The sequence below is a fragment of the Ipomoea nil genome, unplaced genomic scaffold (assembly GCF_001879475.1).
Source record: "Ipomoea nil cultivar Tokyo-kokei standard unplaced genomic scaffold, Asagao_1.1 scaffold1900, whole genome shotgun sequence".
Taxonomy (NCBI): domain Eukaryota; kingdom Viridiplantae; phylum Streptophyta; class Magnoliopsida; order Solanales; family Convolvulaceae; genus Ipomoea; species Ipomoea nil.
The window spans coordinates 1,090,086-1,096,085 of record NW_017618328.1 but is presented as its reverse complement, the minus strand read 5'-3'; positions in this window follow the sequence as shown (position 1 = coordinate 1,096,085).

The window sequence follows — 6,000 nt, the reverse complement described above, 5'->3', positions numbered from 1 at the left end:
TTGTTGGTAAGTTAATAAATGGAGAATAACGGTTAACTTGGAGAGGAAACCGCTGCGCCTGCAAGGCAAAGGGGAAGTGGAAGCAGGTTCATGTACGGGAGAACCGGCAGCGGCATCGGGAAAGCAACCACATAGCTACTGGTTTTCAAGCAAAATCAAATGGAACCATGGAACGTGGAATCAAGCAAAATCAAATTTGGTCCATAATAAGGTCGACCGCAATGAACATGGAATCAACCAAAATCATATTTGGTCCTAAGGTTTTGGTTGTTAATCTGCTCTGCTCTGCTATAATCCACCAAATTAAAAGATTTTGGCTTCGAGCTGTAGTATTGATTAGAAATCGTGTGGGCTCTGCCGGCGCAGGTTCGATGCCTTTTTACTCCGGCGTGTATACCAAAAATGAATAAAGAACATCCAATCCAACAGCTAAGCTCTCTCTCTCTCTCTCTCTCTATTCGTGACGGGAAAAACACTTAAAGAGAAGAAGACTCAATGGATAAGAAATAAAAGAGAAGGAAAATACCAAAATACCCTCATTTGTTTATCATTTAAAATTTTCCGGTGAGTTTTAACCGGCAATTTCGCCGGAGTGATCAAAATTGATAAAAATTACATAGTCAAGGTACTAAATTAAAACTTTTGAAAGTCGTGGACTGCAATTAACAAAACCTCTATAGTCATAGGACCAAAATTGAAATTTACTCTTTCTTAATGATCTATTGATGTTCTTGATGTTATTGAGTAAATTTGTGCACAATCTTGTGTTTATGCATGTTAGAGCTTGTGATTAGGGTTCATAAATGTTATTTGTTGGAAAAATAGCATTAAAATGATATTTTGAGTGATTATTTTGTATACAAATATATGTGGGATCCACTTCCGATTTGGGTCGGGTCAAGGTGGATTCGGGTTCTTCGTAGTGAGACGAAGAATTTGATATAATGTACGCTCAAAATGGGTAATAGGTGAATGAGAAATTGATTCTCAAAGTGAACCTATTTGAGAGAAGTCAAATTAAGCTTAGAAAGCTTAAAGCTTAAGATTAAGCTTAATTAAGCCTAATTAGTGTGACAACATGAGTTGTCAAGCTTGTGATTAAGCTTTGGAAAGCTTAAAATAGTGAAATAGGAATTGGGACGAAAGTTTGCATGGACAAATGTTATGCATGGACGAAAGATGCTACATGTAATTAAGCAAGTTTAATTAGTGAATTAAGCTCCTTTGGTGTGAGCTATCTTTCGTGCTGCACGAGTCAATGCTATGTGCATTGATTCGTGCCACACCGTTTTGGTACTTTGCGGACCATTCGGGTGTGGTTTTCGGTCCCAATTCGTTAACCTTTCGGATTTGTACGGACTTCTCGGTCACTCAGATATTTGAAACGGGTCGTTATGGTCGGTACGAATTAATCGGATATTAAGTTCGTGACCGTTGATATTATTTCGATAATAAGTACGACCGTTTCAAACGTTATAATTCAATTTTTAAATTGAATTTATGTTGGTTAATGTGTCATAATAATGCTATGAAGTACCAACCTCCTATATAAGAGTGTAGTGGGAGTAGAGGCTTTTTAACTGCATAGTGAGAGGCAACGAGTGAGGGAAGAACACGAGAGTACACAACACACAAAAATAAGCACATTTGCTTATCAAAAACTCTGCTCCTACTCCTTTCTTGCTACTGTGTTTTGCCCGTGCTCTAGTTCGCCGGGTTCGTTCGTTTGGGTGCTCAAACGTCGAACCGTTGTACGTTTTATCCTGGGAAACCTAGGCCACAACGCTCCTAGCACTTTTGGGAGGTGGCAAATAAGGTTTTAAGGAAAGACAGACACTTTGCCTAACTCGTACTTTCTTTCTTCTTCTTTCTTGTTTTGGATTATGCTCTAAGCAAAAATCCGTTCTTTCTTGTTGTTTTGGAATTATAATCTAAGGATTATATTTTCTTTTTGGTTGATATATATTGGTATATCGTTTTCGTAGATATACATGTATATATAACCGTTGGGTCTGTTTTACATATATTTGTGTGTATATATATATTTCGGATATATATCCAATAATATTTTATATATATTTTGTGTGTATATATATAAATATTATTTTACAGATATTAAATCGATTGTGGTTCATTATCACCAACAATCTTAAAACCTTACTTCTTTTTGATAATGAACAGATCGTTGGATTCCAAGAGTATTGAATTCGTGAATGCTGCCGGAGGTGCACATTCAAATGGTCGGAACGGCAACGATGTTGCACATTCTGTGATGCTGGTTGACGGCGGAAACATTGGAAATAATATTTCCATGGGAGTTGCAAAAGCACACGATGGTGCTCCGGAGAACTTTGGTTCACTGTTCGGTAGACTAGTGGCTAATGGCACACAATTGGTACCTATTGTGTTGTCTAGTGGATCGGCTAAAAGCCACGAAAGATCCCATGATGGTGTAATGACTACATGGTCTGAGGACTATGGTAGTGTTACAAATGACTTCAACCGTAATCGAAGGAAACTCAAGCGGAAGCTTAGCTTTCAAGAAGATTATGAGAAGAAGGAGAAATGCCACTATGAAGCGAATCGTCATCCTGGTGAAAAGGTTGAGGACAATTTCGCTATGTTCAAAACATGTGGATGGTTGGACGAGTGAGGTCACAACCGAGGTACCCCCGATGTGCGTTATGGACCACCCTTCGTGGAGTGGACGGTTGGAAAATGGAACAAGGCACACGGGTTGAAGGACTACTACGAGATATGAATAAGGAATTTGTTTCCAATGTAGTTTTTTCTATTTATTTATTTTGAATAAATATTGTAGTATCCTTGTAATATTTTTATTTGAATAAAAATATAATTGTTCCATTGAGTTGAATCTTGGTACATATAAATTATTTGCTAGAATAATGTCAAATGTATGAAATGATTCAATATGGTGCGTGGTGCATCACGGGGCATTATGTGGAAAATGCTAAAATGGCTTAACGGCCGGAACGAAATGTAACAAGCGCGTTACATGTTGAAATTCCGTAACGAACTTCGGTTCTAGTTCATGTAGAACGATACGGATTTCAAGGATCAATTTGTCAAAAATTGGAATAACTATATAATCGTAAGCGTCACAGCTCATGTGTTGAATATTTTAAATAATATCCTGAGAACGATTATATGAGTTTGATTCAACTAGTGAGAAATTTGGTTGATTTGTTCTCGTTAATTATGTTATAATTGACTTGATCAAAAATTCCAAATTATACTAGTATATTTATTTTGAGACAAATTGTGTCTTGGTGAATAGTGCTTTTGTAGCACTAATGGATAGTGCAATTTAATTTGGCACTTTGAAGTGCAAATTAAAACACTGCAACAGTTGTATTAAGCACTAGGTAGAGTGCCTAGTTAGGTACTTTCGGCCACTTGGTGGCTGCACCTTTAGGTGTTGAAAACTTAAGCAATTGGTGCTTTGGTAATAGCAATAAAGGTGCTAGATTATGATCGGTCTTAATGCTAGTCTACTTAGCTTAAACCTTTCGTATGTGGCTAATTAAATTTAGCATTGTAAAAGTGTTATGTGATTAGCACGAAAGGAGGTTTGGTTAATTGTGTAATTAACTAATAATCCTAGCTAGTACAAAGTAGCACTGTAATTATAATTTAAGCAAAAGAATGTTGCTGTGAGTTTATAATTTAAAAGAAATAGAGATTGCTTTGGAATCGGCGCGTTAGTTTGGGAGCAATGATTCGTGCTTGGTATAGCATGTTTCGTGCTTCATTACTAAGCATTGATTCGTGCTTCAATTTTTGGAAGCACTGATTCAGGTTTGTGGCCTTCGGTCAAAAACCAAATGGATTTGTAAACGCTAATCGGTTAGCTTCTACGAGATGTGTTAACGTGTAACACATGATTATTCTTTATGAGAATAAAAGGGATAACCAAATTAATTGTGAATTAACGCGGTTACGAACGATCGATGTAGTGAACATGAAACACCTGTTGGTGGTTTCGGCGCAAGCCTTGGTATCGTACTCGAGCGTACGACACGGTATTCACCTCAATCGAACGTTGTTACCGAACATAAATATCAAGGCGTTGATAAGTTCGGGTCTACCTCATAGTATGTGGGGTGAGACATTTCTTTGGACAAGTAAGTACCTTTTAAATAAGGTTACCCGCATGAAATCTTACGAATTATGGGTACGTGGGAAGTTTCCTACTAATGCCTGAAATGTGGGGGTGTCTTGCCAAAGTTGTGTACTGGTTCTTAGTACACGAGTCCTATAGTGTGGATGTACGTAAGAACACAATAAATTGAATCAAGAAATTCATCATTCTTTGGAAAATGTATTTTTGTGAAGATTCAATAAAGGACCTAGCACGTTGAAAGGAACTTTCGGCGTAGCTATGGTTGAACGGTATGAAAGAGAACCCGAGCTCAAAGCTAGACGTAGCAAGAGAGCTAGGATTGAACAATCCTTTGGTCCAGATTTTCTGACGTACATGCTAGAATGTGACGCGCATATTCTAACTTGTTTACTAAAAAATAAATTGGATTTTCTGACAAGGTTGTTAGAAAACAAGCCTCGAACGTATGTAGAAGTTGTGACTTCTACAGATGGACCAACCCGAGAGAGGCTATTGAGAGTGAAGTAGATTCTATCTTAGAGAATCATACTTGGAACTGGTCGTTCTTCCTCCAGGTTGTAAAACCTCGGGATCCTAAGTGGATCACTAGTCGGAAGATAAAACCGGTTAGTTATATCGAAGTAAAATGGCCGAGCTTGTAATTTTAAATTACATGCAACGCGAGTGCCACAGTTACTTCAATATATATTCTCTTGTGATGAGGATGAAATCCATTAGGATGATACTTCCCAAGAGCTGTTTAGCGAGACTTGGAAGTTTATCGAAATGGATGTATCGCTTTCTTAATAGACATGGAACAACCCAAGGGTTTTGTGGTTCCGCGCTATGGAAAGAAAGTGTGTAATTGGTGAGATCATTGTATGGGTCGAAATAATTGACTTAGTATTTGGCATGTGGGTCTTGATCATACAATGATGTGTCACGAGTTTAGTATAAACAAATGTGATAAATGTCTGCGTAATGCGTACGATAGACGAGGTTATCACTATCTGTCTATACACGATAAACTCAACGTAGGTAGTAATGATCACAGGATCAATTCTACCAAGAACATGTTAAACTTGAGATTTGACATGAGATGAGAGGTGTGGGTTTGACAGATTTAATCCTCGGGATTAAACATTGTGAGAGGACCGTATGGTCTCGTGTTAAGCCAATCTCATTGTGTTGATTAAATCCTTGCAAAGGATATTAATCAAGTGGCTTAGACACCGTTAGATACTAACGTACAACTAGCCAATAATCACGAAGATTGTACATCTCACGGAGAATACATTCAGATTATTGGTAGTTTAATTGTATCTAATGGGTTGTACTAGGCCGGATATTGCCTTTGTGGTTAACGAACTTGGTAGACATCCGAGTAACCCTAGTGTTACGCGCTAGAAGGCAATAGTGAGGGTTACGAGATACTTAAGGTATGCTCGTGACTTTGGACTGCACAACGTGGGATATCTAGCCGTACTTGGAAAGTATAGCACGGATATCAAAGGACGCTAAGTCCATCAAAGGCTACGCCTTTACATATGCCAGTGCAGTCGGTTGGACGGAAATTCTCGAAATGAATTTGTGATAGCTAAGATCCGACGGGATCAAAGCTGAGAGCCTTACACTCGTGTCTTGAGCGAGTAGGCCGAATGGCTAAGCCATTATTTCGAGAATGTTCCTAGTGGTGAACTCGTACCTCCAATTTGTGTGCATTGTGATAGTCAAGCCAAAAAATTGGTTAAGTACAGAGTTAAATGTGGAATGGTAAGTCTAGACTTATAAGTCGTAGATATAATACCATTAAACAATTTCTCACAACGGGGGTTATCTCTATTGACTACGTGATGTCAAAAGATAACGTAGCGGCT